A 15,570-nucleotide genomic window follows, 5' to 3' on the forward strand; every position below is an offset into this window, starting at 1 on the left:
AGCTCTTAAGCCCAGCAGCAACCCAGGACAGGTAGCACCCATGTCTTTGTCACTGACAAATGTAATGTGTCTGACTTTATTGGCGTTACCCCTGATTTACACTGATGTATTTTTGGGGGGGTTTTTTGTTTTTTTTATCAGCCCACAGAAGCTTTCCTTTTGTGTGAAAAATACTCTGCCTGCCTTTGAACACAGCTACTCTCGTAGAAAGATTAAATGGGGAAAAGAAGAGTAAGAAAAGGTAAATTTTAGATACTTACAAGTAAAGGCACTTCAAAGTAGTTTTGGGGCCTGTTTCTAATCTCAGGGTACGTCTACACTACGGGACTATTCCGAATTTGCATAAACCGGTTTTGTAAAACAGATTTTATAAAATCGAGTGCGCGCGGCCACACTAAACACATTAAATCGGTGGTGTGCGTCCATGGTCCGTGGCTAGCGTCGATTTCTGGAGCGTTGCACTGTGGGTAGCTATTCCTAGCTATCCCATAGTTCCCGCAGCCTCCCGCCCCTTGGAACTTCCGGGTTGAGATCCCAGTGCCTGATGGGGCAAAAATCATTGTCTGGTGGTTCTGGGTAAATGTCGCCAGTCACTCCTTCGTCTGGGAAAGCAACGGCAGACAAGCATTTCGCGACTTTTCCCTGGATTGCCCTGGCAGATGCCATAGCATGGCAATCATGGAGCTTGTTTTGCAGTTTGTGACTCTCACCGTATGTGTACTAGATGCCGCTCACAGAGGCGATTCAGCAGCGCTACACAGAAGCATGCTTTTGCTTTTGCATGACAGCAGAGATGGTTACTAGCCATATTGCACCATCCAAACCCTTCCATAAATTGGAACTGAGGATGATCATGGCTACCAGTCCTTTTGTACCATTTGCTGCTAGTGCCCTGGCCAATCAGCCAGGCGCAAAAGCCAAGATTGGTTATTAGCCATATTGCACCTTCCATCGTCTTGTACCATTAGCTGCTGTCATAAGTGCCCCTGGCCGATCAGCCAGGGCGCAAAGCAAAAATTGGGAATGACTCCTGAGTCAATCCCTCCTTTTGGTATCTAAAAATAGAATCAGTGCTGCCTAATATAGGCAAGTGTGCTAGAGAACCACCGTATCATAGAACCAGAGAGCACAGCTGCTCTGTGTCAGAGCCTGCAGAAATTATTATCTGTATGCTATTCACAGGGGGTGCTCCTGTAACAACCCCATCTGTTGATTCCAGCCTTTCTTGGCTACCGTAGCATTGTCCCCACTTGTGTGATGAATTAATAAAGAATGCAGGAATAAGACACACTGACTTGTTAGTGAGAAATGAGTGGAAGGCAGCCTCCAGCTGCTATGATAGTCCAGACAGGACATAAAGCAGTGTGTAGGAGAGAAGCCCAGCATCCCACTGCTAGTCCAGGGGCAACTGAATCTTTTCTTTACACATGAAGGGTGGGGGCTGATGGAGCTCAGCCCCCTGTTGCTATGATGAGGATGGTTACCAGCCATATTGCACCATCCATCCACCAGAAAAAATTAGGGCCAATAGGCTGATGATGAGGATGGATTTCCAGCTTTTTGTACGATCAGCTTATGCTGATGATGAGGATGGATTGCCATCATATTGTACCATCAGCCGCCCATGGCGGGGGGGGAGCAAGGATGTTGGTGTTGAGTGCTGCACTATCGCGTCTATCTGCAGCATTCAGTAAAGATAGGGTGACATGTAAAAGAGTCAGAGGATTGTTTTACCTTTCGCTTCTGGGGGTGGGTGGGGGGTGGGTGAGTAGATTGCCAAGCTATGCCCTGACCCGCGGACACTGTGTTTGACCCTAGAAGCATTTGGAGCTCAGCCAAGAATGCAAATAATTTTCGGAGGCTGCAGGAACTGTGGGATAGCTTCAGTCCTCCAGTCCATGCGCATCCATTTGATTCTTTGGCTTTCCGTTACGCTTGTCACGCTGCAGTGCGCTGAGTCCCTGCTATGGCGTCTGTCTGGAGATTTTTAAAAAAGGATTCTGAATTTCATCTTCTGTAACGGAGCGCTGATAGAACGGATTTGCCTGCCCTTACAGCGATCACATCTGCATGGTCCATGCGGGAGCTCTTTTTTTATTTTGATTTCGGACTGCATCGCCACCCGTGCTGATCGGAGCTCCACGCTGGGCAAACAGGAAATATTCAAAAGTTCGCGGGGCTTTTCCTGTTTACCTGACCACTGCATCCAAGTTCAGATTGCGGTCCAGAGCGGTCACTGGTGCACTGTGGGATAGCTCCCGGAGGCCAATACCGTCGATCAGCGTCCACACTAACCCTAATCCGATATGTTAATACCGATACTAGCGTTACTCCTCTCGTTAGGGAGGAGTACAGAAACCGGTTTAAAGAGCCATTAAAATCGATATAAGGTGCCTCCTAGTGTGGACGGTTTTGGCGTTAAATCGGTTTTATGCTCCTAAAACCGATTTAAACGCCTAGTGTAGACCAGGCCTCAGTTACTCCAGTGTTATACCAGAGTAACTCCACAGATTTTGGATTTTCCTCATTTATACCAGTATGAGTGAGATTAGCGTGGGGCCACTTATTTCCAAAGTGATTTAACTTACAACGTTGCCGTAGATACAAGACATTTCAGGGTCCAAAAAATTTTCTAGTTCTAAAGAAAATATCAAATAATGAAGCTGCAGGGTTCTTTTTAAAGGAATGAAGGTAATCAGCTATGGTACTGCTAATTTCTGTGTCAAGAAAATACATAATGGCTTCTGTGTCTAGGATGTATGAAGAGGAAGAATAAACAGAAATTTTGCAAGACATGAGAGTTTCTATATAAAGAGAAACTCTTATGCACTGCTCTGATGGACCAGTTTATGGGTAATTTTTTTCAAATGTATTATTTTGAATCTGCTGCCATCTAGTGAGAATAACTAATTTCTCAAATTCAGTTATAAATATGAATCAAGATATACTGTAGTCCACAAGCAGCAGGGCCAGTGAGCTTCTACAAAAAGTGAGAATTGCAGGGTCCTATCCAGCTCTCTGCCCACCTGTAAATGGCCCAGTGGTGCTGTAGCTGGTGGGTTAGGTGTGGGCAACTTTGGTACTTGTGTGGTGAACCCCTGGATATGTAGCTAGGATCAGCCTAAAGCCACCACTGGAAAACAGTTGTATCTTGACAATTATTATTCACAGCAATGTCAATTGCTGATTAAACTATTAGATATCACTTTGTTTCTAACTTTTAGAGATGTGGAATTTAGTTCAGATTTGTGGATAATGATCTATCTACAGGCAGAAACCAAAAAATTATTAGACAAGATGAGTGAGGTAAAGTCTTTTATAGGATCAACTTCTGTTGGTGAAAGGCACAAACTTTTGAGCTCACACAGAGTTCTTCTTGGTCAGGGAAAGGTACTCCGAGTCACAGCTAAATTCAAGGTGAAACAAATTGTTTAGCATAAGGAGTTAACGTGTTGTAAGAGATAATTCAGGGTGAAGTGGGCAGTCCACAGCTCTGCAGTCATAGGACACAAGAAGGTTAGTGGGTTATAGACTGTTATACTTGATACCAAGTACTCATGCTTGTAGTTGTAGAGTTTACAGTCTAAAGTCAGTTTGTCTTAGGCCTGGTCTACACTAGGACTTTAATTCGAATTTATCAGCGTTAATTCGAACTAACCGCTCAACCGTCCACACCAGGAAGCCATTTAATTCGAACTAGAGGGCTCTTTAGTTCGAATTTGGTACTCCACCCCGGCAGGTGGAGTAACGCTAAATTCGCACTTGCTAGCTCGAATTAGGCTTGGTGTGGATGCTAATCGAACTTAGCAGCTCCGGGAGCTATCCCACAGTGCACCACTCTGTTGACGCTCTGGACAGCAGTCCGAGCTTGGATTCTCTGGCCAGCCACACAGGAAATGACCCGCGAAAATTTGAATTCATTTTCCTGTCTGGGTGGTTTGAATCTGACGTTCTGGTTGCACATCGGGGCGAGCTCCGCAGCACCTGCAACGATGCAGAGCTCTCCAGCAGAGGAGTCCGGGCAATCCCAGAATAGAAAGAGGTCCCCAGCATGGACTGACCGGGAAGTCCAGGATCTGATCGCTGTGTGGGGCGAGGAGTCTGTGCTCTCGGAGCTGCGCTCCAACAAGCGGAACGCGAAGACCTTCGAGAAGGTCTCTAAAGCCATGAAAGACAAAGGATACAGCCGGGATGCGATGCAGTGCCGCGTGAAAGTGAAGGACCTAAGACAAGGGTATCAAAAAGTCAGAGCGGCAACGGACGCTCCGGAGCACAGCCCCAGACATGCCGCTTCTACGAGGCACTGCATGCCATTCTAGGTGGGTCTGCCACCAGTGCCCCACCAGTGACGGTGGACTCCGAGGACGGAATAGTGTACGGGACAGTTCCCCCTCCTGTTCGCCGATGGGGAAGATGAGGAAGGGTCTTTAGAGGACGGCGCAGGCGACATCGAACCCACTCCCGCTTTCCCTGACAGCCAGGATCTCTTCATCACCCTCACAGAGATCCCCTACCAACCGTCCCCCGTTAACCAGGACTCGGAATCAGGGAAGGATCCGGCGGTAAGTGCTACAAACAGGGAAACATTTATTTTTTTAAGAAACAGGGATTTATATAAAAAATAGAAATACTATATAAACATTTTTAAATATGAAACTAAACAAACAGCAGGTCTACACAAACAGCAATGGAGCAATAGTCCTCTGGGGATATTTCAAAAAAGCTCTCAGAGAGCAGCTGGAAAAGCCTCAGCAAGAGGTTTCTTGGGAGAGGTGCTTTCTTGGGTGCTCCGTTGAAGCACACTCTTCCGCGCCATGCCATCCTCAGGTAGAGGGGGACCATCGCCTACGAGCATGGCAGCGTAGGGTCCTGGTCTGTGCAGGGCTTCTATTAACATCCGCTCTCTGTGTGCGCCTGACACGCCTCAGGGTGATGTCGTTGTGGAAGTGCTGCATCTAATTAGTGGAATTAGTGTACTGTTACTATTGTGCATGGTAGACTTTTACTTTGCATAAGAATGACCCTCGCTTAACAGAGTTTTACTTTGCATAAGAATGACCCTCGCTTAACAGACTTTTACTTTGCATAAGAATGACCCTCGCTTAACAGAGTTTTACTTTGCATAAGAATGACCCTCGCTTAACAGCCACTTGTGGCAGGCCTCAGAGGAAAAGCATACAGGGTCTTTCCGCTCACTGGCGGGAGATGCCGCATAACGCTCATCTTTTCTGCTTTGCACATTGCCTCCAGCAGGAGAGCACAGCTAAGCACTAACTGATAAGCACTCTGTACTGTAAGGCTTACCAGGACTTTGTGCAAGAGGGATGCAGCTATCTTTCCTCGCTTGTGCGCTCTCCAGTGCAATGGCGCCGCCAATGAGAGCGTATTCCGAAATCTCGGACTAGTTCTGAGATCTCCTGAGACTTGGTTCCCTCTTTGGTCTTGTTCACTGAAACTGACTAGACTGTGTTTACTGTTGGCAAACATGTATGTGTTCAAGGAAATCACCTACTTTTTCACATCACACAGCTGGCTCCTTCCCGACTGCCCGCCATCCCCACGCAGAGGCTGGCTCGGATTAGACGCCGAAAGAAAAGACAAGGGACGACATGTTCCAGGAACTGATGGCCAGCTCCAGAGCGGAGGCGGCAGAGCAGAGACAGTCGAGGAGAGCCTGTGTCAGCAGCATCGCACACACCTGGAACGGGAGGATAGGTGGCGGCAGGAAGACCAGCAGGCGACTCAAACGCTGCTTGGTCTAATGAGGAGCAAACGGACACGCTCCGGCGCCTTGTAGATGTTCTGCAAGACCGCAGTCAGGAGGAGAGAGCCCTGCAGTGCATCTGCAACCGCCTCCAACGCCAAGAAGTCCTGTCCCCTCACCCAAAGTGACAAGACGGAGGGGCGGTAGGGGCCGTGAGAACTGTCCCTGCACCGCAGCACACCGATAATGTTAGAGACAACTGTCGCTGTAAATTTGTACAAGCTCTTTCTTTACAGCATCAACCAGTCCCAACTCCAAGTTCAAACCCCACTGTGTATTACATTATTAAAAGCGGTTTGGTGTTACTGACTGTTTCACACGTTTCTGGTGTCAGAAGACTTTCTGTTGTTCTGTGGGGTAATTGTAATGTCACTGCATAGCCCACAGTGCCATGCTACAGACTTGGCTGCAGGGTCAACTGCAGGGCACACACAGACTGCAGTCACTAGGCACCAGGGACAGTCTGTGTGGTGTATGCTGCCCCGGTCTTTCCTTGAGGTGTATGCTTGTGCAGGGTCCTGGTGCCTGACATCCCCGAATGTAAAGGCAGGCTTCCTTCACATGCATTTGGACCGTAGTCACGATCCTCCCGGTGCCCCGAGCCCCAAAAATAGACCTCATCCAGGGGCAGATACTCACCCTTCCCCACACCCCTCACCCTTCCAACGCCCAAACCCACAGCCGTCATGGTAACCCCTATCCAAGGACGGCACCTCGCCCCTTCCTGCAAACCCACCCATCAGTGCACACCTTAACCAGCACAGAATGCTTCCATGTTTCAACGAATAAACAGAAATGCAAAGTCAACGAAAGATTTATTATTAATTACTAAAACATGTCCTTAGTTTTAAAACGTCCTTGGGAAGTGGGGAAAACTTGGTTTATGATCAGGCTCTCTTAAAATCAAGTGGACAGTCACAGGTTACCCTGCTCTGCGAGGAAACTCGCTTTCAAAGCCTCCTGATGCATATCGCTTCCGCTGGGATATTCTCTCAGCACGGGTGTCTGGCTGATCGTAAACAGCAGCCAGGCGATTTGCCTCAACCTCCCAAGCGGCCAAAAGGTCTCGCCCTTGCTCTCACAGAGATTGTGGAGCACACAGCAAGCAGCAATAACTACGGGATATTCTTTTCGCTGATGTCCGAGCGAGTCAGTAAGGTCCGCCATCTCCCTTGAGACGTCCGAAAGCACACTCCACCACCATTCTGCACTTGCTCAGCCGGTAGTTGAAGAGTTCCTTTTCAGTGTCCAAGGCGCCTGTATAGGGCTTCATGAGCCAGGGCATTAGCGGGTAGGCCGGGTCCCCGAGGATCACTGTAGGCATCTGCACATCCCCAACCGTTATTTTGTGGTCCGGGAAGAAAGTGCCTGCCTGGAGGCGTCTAAACAGACCAGAGTTCCTGAACACACGCGGCCATGAACCTTGCCCGCCCACCCGACGTTGATGTTGGTAAACGTCCCCTATGGTCCACCACAGCTTGCAGCACCATTGAAAAGTAGCCCTTCGGTTAATGTACTCGCTGGCCTGGTGGGCTGGTGCCAGGATAGGGATGTGAGTCCCATCTATAGCCCCACCGCAGTTTGGGAATCCCATCGCGGCGAAGCCATCTCTGATGACCTGGACATTTCCGACAGTCACTACCTTTGAGAGCAGTTGCTCAACGATTGCGTGGGCTACTTGAATGACAGCAATCCCCACGGTAGATTTGCCCACGCCAAAGTGGTTCGCTACTGACCGGTAGCTGTCTGGCGTGGCAAGTTTCCAGAGGGCTATGGCCACTCGCTTCTGCACAGTCAGGGCTGCTCGCATCCTTGTGTCCTGGCGCTTCAGGGCAGGGGACAGCAAGTCACACAGTTCAAGGAAAGTGCCCTTACGCATCCTGAAGTTTCGCAGCCACTCTGTGTCATCCCAGACCTGCAGCACTATGCGGTCCCACCAGTCTGTGCTTGTTTCCCGGGCCCAGAATCGCCGTTCCACACCATGAACTTGACCCATTGCCACCATGATCTCCACTGCCCGGCGTACCCTGCTTTCTGAGAGGTCTGCGCCACTCTCCTCACCGTGCTGCCGGAGCCTCCTCGCCCGGTTTCTCAGCATCTGACTGTGGAAGAGGTGGACGATAACGAGCGAGGAGTTGACAACGGCCATAAGTGCAGCGATGATCGCAGCGGGCTCCATGCTCGCAGTGCTGTGGCGTCCGCGCTGTAACCGACCAGAGAAGGGCGCGAACAGATTTCCCGCCGGCGCTTTCAAGGAAGAGAGGGAGGGCGGGATTGACGGTTCAATGACGACACATTTTTCCCCCCAGCATGCATTGGGGGGAAATCCCACAATTCCAATGGGCAGCGGGGAGTGCGGGAACTGTGGGATAGCTTCCCACAGTGCACCGCTTCCAAAGTCGAAGCTGGCCCCGTGAATGTGGACTCAGAAGTTCGAATTTGTGTATTTAGTATGGATACACAAATTCGACTTATTAAGGTCGAATCCACAAATTCGACTTAAGTAGATTCGAAATAGTCCTGTAGTGTAGACAAGCCCTAATATCTATAATTTGTGTGTATCTGGTACACCTCATTTGATCTAGTGCTCTTAGGCTACACAAAACATCCGTGTCCTTCAGTATTTCTTGGATCTTGCAACGTCTCTTGCCTTCCTTTATTCTAGATCAAACCAGTTAAATTATATTATTTTAATTTCCTAATTCCCTTCAAAATAGTTATGACCAGATGAACAAATTAATTTACAATTTCTCACAAAAGGCTGAGTGAATCTCTTTCCAAGATACTGTACACCCGCCCCACACACCCACCCAGACCAAATCCCAGCAAATCAATGTTTTGGTTTGCCATGTATCACTTTCGCTTAAGTCATTTGGGAGAAAAGGGGGGGGGTAACCCTTTCGGTATATATTATAAGTCCTCTGAAGTATTTATTTGCTTGACATTCTTAGAAATGTTAGTGTTTAAACAGGTAAATAGTCTGTTCTAACACACAAATTTATAAATGAAAGTATCAAGTTCTGTGACGCATAAAGAAAATGTGAATTTCAGAACTTGTATCGACATTCCAGAAAGCAACATCTTGAATAAACAATGCTTCATCACCATTGACTTTGAGATGACATGACAGATGTGTTAAGCCTGCATCAGTTAAAAATAAAACAGATGTGTACCCCTAAACAAGAGGGTGCCTGGGACACTTTTTGTATTGTGCATCCTGTGCACATTTGCCTCTGTCAATGGCTAGATTAAATTATCATATTAGTTCAAACCAGCTATGGAGGATATTGACACATGTGGCAACCACATGCAGTATCTTTGGGGACTATCCTATGAACTTTGCGAAGATCCTGTGTATTGTGGTGGGCTAGGGATTGTATACTACTCCATGGAGGAGAGTTACCACAGCTCCTCCAGGAGCTAAAAACAATGAAGTGGGGGTAATTTCTGCAGTTCCTGAAACTGTAAACAGCCCCAGAGAATTACAGCCCCATGGGGTGGCTGGCATATACTGATTCAGGCTGTGTTTCAAGAGATGCAGGGATAAAGAGAACTGGAGGTATAAAGGTCCACCATGAACTGACATAAGCAGTCTTTTTGATTCAACAAATGGACAAGGACTGAGAGATTAGGCCAAAAGAAATCTGAGGTTCAACAAGGACAAGTGCAGAGTCCTGTACGTACTTAGGATGGAAAAATCCCATGCACCGCCAGTCAGTCAGGCTGGGGACTGACTGGCTAAGTGGCAGTTCTGCAGAAAAGGACCTGGGGATTGCAGTGGACAAGAAGCTGATATGAGTCAACAGTGTGCCCTCATTGCCAAGAAGGCTAATGGCATATTGGGGTGCATTAGTAGGAGCATTGCTAGCAGATTGAGGGAAGTGATTGTTCCCCTCTATTTGGCACTGGTGAGCCACATCTGGAGTACTGTGTCCCGTTTTTGGGCCCCCCACTACAGAAAGGATGTAGACATACTGGAGAAAGTCCAGCAGAGGGCAACAAAAATGATTAGGGGGCTAGGGCACATGACTTATGAGGAGAGGCTGAGGGAACTGAGTTTATTTAGTCTGCAGAAGAGATAAGGGGGGGGGGATTTGATAGCAGCCTTCCCATACCTGAAGGGGCGTTCCAGAGAGGATGGAGCTAGGCTGTTCTCAGTGGTGACATATGACAGAACAAGGAGCAATGGTCTCAAGTTGCAGTAGAGGAGGTCTAGTTTAGATATTAGGAAAAAGTATGTCACTAGGAGGGTGGTGAAGCACTGGAATGGGTTTCACTGCTCTACAGCCAAAATGCTTCTGAAATAAATGTTGTCAAACTTTACTAATTCTGGGTCACTGAGAACGAAAATGATGCTTAAAATTGTTGATTGGCTCTAGTTTTCAAGATATGCTATTGGGTCAGTATATACGACCCTTGACTTGGGAATAGCGGAGGATAAGTGAGTTATAAAGGGAAGGGATCTCAATTTAAACCAGAAATGACTAAAATACATCTTTGACTGGATCTATGAATAAATCTATGACTGGGTTTGGACAGTACTTGCTTTTTAGGCAAAACAATGAATGATGCAATCTGAAGCTGGTATTGCGTCATACATGATATGAATTGCATCATGTTATTCCTAAAAGTCATGGATGATGCAATCATAACAAAGCTTACATCACTCTGCTGAACAAATTGCCCTATATCAGCTCTAGAAATCATACAGTGTCGTGCTCTCTGATTTGTCAGTGTTTGATTTTGCAAAGGGACACATTTCTGTTTAGCCAAAGTGAGCAGAGATGCCTCTTACTTGTGTGAACAGTGCAGATAACTTCTGCTATGTTTGTGAAGTGACTTTTGCATCACAAAAGCGCAGTATAACCACTATGGTTAAGAAAGCCTATCACCTTTATTTTGGCTGCAAAATTGGAGATCAGGACAAGAGGTGGGCCCCACACGTATGCTGCAACACTTGTGCAACAAATCTTCGCCAGTGGTTGAACAGGAAGAGGAAATCTATGCCTTTTGCAGTGCCAATGATTTGGAGAGAGCCAACAGATCATAGCAGCAATTGTTACTTCTGCATGGTGCCTCCAGTTGGGAAAGGTGTGTCAAAGAAGAAAAAGTGGACTGTGCATTATCCAAACATTCCATCAGCTATACGCCCAGTACCCCACGGAGGAGGACTGCCGGTTCCTGATGCACCAGAATCATTCTCACTTGAGTCAGACGAGGAAGAGGATGAAACTTCTGGTCCTGAACCATCAATGTCACAGGACCCACATTAGCAGTTAGCGGCCATAAATTTTCTCAGAAACAACAAGGCAGACAACTACAGGTTGTTGGTGGAAAACCTCCTCAAGGCATACAAAAGCCTTGGTTGCAACATGTCACTAAAGATACATTTTTTGCACTCTCATCTAGATTTTTTTCCACCGAACTGCGGAGCAGTGAGTGACGAGCACGGCGAGCGATTTCACCAGGACATTGCAACAATGGAGAAATGCTATCAGGGCAAATGGAGCCCATCAATGCTTGCAGACTATTGCTGGACAGTGACAAGAGATGCTCCATTTAATGAATACAAGAGACAAGCCAAGAAGCGCCGAGTAGACGCTGAATAGGACTAAACTATGTACATAGTTTTTTGCCTTTTGTTTCATAATAAATTTTATTTATATAACCCTTTTGCTGATTTTTAAAGTGTTACATAAACAGGACAGGTGAAATATTATCATGTAAAGCAACCATAAACACATGAAAAGACCTAGGTTTACAATTTATGATTAAAACGCTATCCACACAATATACATAGACATAAAATGTAAAAACTTACATAACTTAGAAACAGTAGCCAATCAGTTGTTTTTAATTGTCATATTTGAATTCAGCACATCAAAATACATAATAAATATCACATTTTATCTCTGAAGCAGACGACTTCTCAAAAATTGTAGACCAGTGTTACCTAGGGAGGTGGTGGAATCTCCATTATTAGAAGTTTTTAAGGTCAGGCTTGACAAAGCCCTGGCTGGGATGGTTTAGTTGGGGTTGGTCCTGTTTTGTGCAGGGAGTTGAACTAGATGACCACCTGAGGTCTCTTCCAACCCTAATCTTCTAGGATTCTAAGGCCTTTTATCCAAGGGGCAGACTCAACTCTGCTGATGGGTTGGAAGGACTGGAACCTGCTAGGATCTCCATAGGACTGATGGGGGAGCTACTGCTAAAGTGTTTAGATCCTTATTGGTTTATATGTTTTCTCAGTGTTGCTTTTATCCTCCAATAAATGTAGTCGTCTTTGAAAAAGCAGGACAGTCACTTGTAACTGCTGGCATTCATTGCTTGTAGGCCTTGGAGAGAAGCAAACTGCAGGGGCTGGACTCTGGGTCAGACCTGCTGAGAGAACAGGGAGCTGTAGCCTAAACCCCTAATCAAAAGGTAGTGGGACATGGGTCCTTTCCCACAGCAAGGCAACAGCTAAGGCTTTCTTTGACCCAGACTATGGAGGGGTATCTGGATTTCTATACCATCTCTTACCTTTCAAGACCTGGCAAATTTACAGAAAGAAATGTGTGTGTATATATACAAAAACATGAATAGTATTGCTTAAGATAGTAGCCATCATCAATGCACAATATAATTACTGTTATTTAAATATATGTAATGCTCCATAAGCCTGTTTAAAATAGGGACTTGAGGAGAAAAGATTCCTGTTTTAAAAGATAGGGTTTGGAAATTTGCTGCCACCCCGTGGCAGGCATCTGTACATTCTTGTAATATGAAAGAAACTTTGAACCAGTGAAGAAGAGAATAGTTCTGTGAGGTAAAGGAAAATCTCCACAAGTAGTATAATACGGTACAAGACTTTTGTATACTTGGGATCTAGATTTCAAACATAGGCACTTAAAAAGGAAGCCTAAATCTCATACTATATAACTATACATTTTAAGAGGGGAGTTTGGTAGCCTTATAGATTGGTATATAGACAGGTCACATTTGGTTGATTATTACCTGTTAACAACTATCCATTTGAACTTCAATTAGGAGAGGGTTTTTTGTTGGAGTTATTTCAATTTTACTCCCAAATGGAGGATTTTTTAATTCCCTTTTATTTATCTGAGATAAAACAAAGGGTGAAATTCATCCTGGTGTGGAAGGCCAGTTCAAGAACCTCAAACTCATAACCCTATGACACAGTTGTGTGTGTGCACATGATGGATGGACTACTTTAAACCATGCTCATTTGCAAGGTGGCTTCATGTCAGCTCACGCAATATAGTGAATTCCCTCTCCTCTATTGCTGTTAACTAGGCACTCAAAGTTCCTAGCATTTGGGGAATTCAGTATCTCTAGGTCTATAATTTTTATTTTATTAGGGAAACCAAACCTAAACAAAAGTAATTCCTAACATTCTGTTTGGCAACTGATTTCAGACACTGCAAAAAGTAAATTAAAAATAGTGTTCTTAAATGAGTGTATATATATGTATTTGTTCTAGCAAGATCTGTAACGTGTTCTCTCATATAATAAATACAAACACTCCAATAAAGTAAAAGTTTTATGTTGTCATTGTCACTTCAGCTTCTCTGTTCTATATAATAGAAATGTTTCCACTCAATTATGACAGTTGAAACATTTTGACTGTTGATTTTGAGTCAATAAACTAAATTTCAACCTTATTAAAACAAGATACCAATTCTGAGGTGATGAGCACCCACAACTCAAAGTTAAGTCAGTAAGAAGTACAGGTGCTCAGCACCTCTGAAAAATCAGGCTACTTCTCTGGAGGTGCCCGAACTCTAACTTAAGTGTGTATTTTGACCTCAGTACTTAAAATAGCTTTCCCCTAAAGGACCAAACCAAAGTTGCTGCCTTATATTTGTTTTTCAATGAAAGAATAGTTACTTATCAGACAGTAACTCCATCTGCAAGATGGATTTCATTTTTGGCATGCATGTACCCCATGCATGTGAGTTGGGATTCTTTTGACTAGCAATGTCCACCATGGTTACATCTGAGCCCTGCATGTCGAAGGGCATAAAGAGTAGAATGGGCCAAACTATCCTTCAGTAATGCAGAATCTCAGAGGAGTCAGACACATGGTAGCAGGGAATGAGGGTGGGTGGAGAATCCATATCATCTTAAACAGTTACTGTAAGATAAGATTCTGTCTTCTGGTGATTGTCCATACAGGTTCCACTCAGTGCCTAACCAGCAGCTGGCTGTCTGCTGTTGGTGCAGGATTATGTGAAATGGGCTGCACACCTCAACATGTCCAATAGGACCAGGGTGGGAAGGAATATAAGTACTGGGGGGAGGATACAGAATTTGTCCAGAGGAGTGACATATGGAACATCAGTTAGGGATGTGTCCCTTTCTGAGGCAAAATAGGCACCAGAAGTGCCTGCCATTAAGTAGCAATGAAGCTTTGTAGAAAAAGCATGTTTAGAATAGTAAGGATTTTGCTTCTGCCATATTGCTTAAGCCCCAGGTGTGGGTGCATAACCACTTAAAATACATTTTTATATACACAATCAAAGAACTAACTGTATGAACTAATACTAGCACAGTGCAGAGAAGCAGGAGGACAGTGGATGGGTTCCATCACAATGCCACATCTGGTAAGAAGGATCGGGGGGGGGGGGGGTCATTGAGACTGTTCCCACCTTTATGCCCTCAGGTGGGAGGGTGGACAGAGGCATGGCCCCAATGGATTGCTGGCCAAAAGAATCTGATTTCGGATACAATTGCCAGGAGTGGATCCATGTGGAAGAACTTTGCAAAACGTATGAAGATGACAATCCTGTATCTTTGTCAAATTTTTCTTTGCAATTCTCAGTATGGCTTTTCTGAAGTCAAATGGGCTTCTTTTGGGAAGCTAAATACCTATTGAAATTCAGGATATTTATTTAAAAAAAACCTCTATCAAACTGGGTAGACCCAGTGTGTAATAGTTTAGAGGCAGTAAGTTTAAAAGGACACTTATTTAAAAAAAAATTAACCTGAGAAAATCCTTAGACTGAAATTTGAAAGAAATTAAAAATCTAATACATTATCATATGCTGTTTACTTTTTGTATTTCTTTGATCTTATGTGATGAAAGAACATTCATCTTTTGTTTCTAGACAATTTCACTTTCAAGACCTTATGCAATGACATCAGGATTTTTCAATTAAAATTTTTTGAACTCCAATTAGACCCAAATGTCCTTCTAAATTCTATAGGGATTGTATATGTTGAAAGTACTTCCAATTTCTTTTGGTCAAATTGATCACTCTTTGCCCTTATATTGAAATATCTGGCATTTAACAATGTTGCTATTCATGTAGCAAATGTAATTTATCGAGTTTTAAATGTATATGGGATCTTGCCAGGCAACTTCACCACTTGTATTCTGTTCTCTTGGCTGACCAAGATGAAATAGCAATCCTAAAAAGCATGAAATACTGAGGCTGAACTCTTAACTTGTGCTCTTTGTAAACACTAAAGAAATACAGCATTCATGTGTTTTCACTTTAAAAAATGATGAGCAGTCAGGGAACCACATGTAAGATCATGGAATCACCAAGAAGTAAATTCTGAAATAATTCATTCAGTCACTGATAACTTTATACACCAACAGGGAACAACATCTTTGTGTGGGATGGAAATAAATTCACTATACAGGTAGTGACTACAACCTATTTTCAAGAACTCTAGTTAATGCCTTTCAGGAAAAAAAGTCATCTGTAAGTACATACTTTACCAGTTTATTCCCCTGAAGTAGGGGACTCTCATACAGCAAACCTGTCAGAGGTGACTGTATAAAATTCAATGTCATT

General features: G+C 44.8%; 1 long non-coding RNA gene across 1 annotated transcript in view; it reads left to right on the plus strand.

Moving 5' to 3' along the window:
• Positions 1–15,570, plus strand: part of LOC120408744 — a 27,359-nt gene continuing 11,789 nt past the window's right edge. The window contains exons 1-2 of the long non-coding RNA XR_005600931.1: positions 1–31; positions 142–241. This is a non-coding gene — a long non-coding RNA (uncharacterized LOC120408744). The remainder of the gene's footprint in view (positions 32–141; positions 242–15,570) is intronic.

Source organism: Mauremys reevesii, linkage group 6, assembly GCF_016161935.1.
Source record: "Mauremys reevesii isolate NIE-2019 linkage group 6, ASM1616193v1, whole genome shotgun sequence".
Lineage (NCBI taxonomy): Eukaryota > Metazoa > Chordata > Testudines > Geoemydidae > Mauremys > Mauremys reevesii.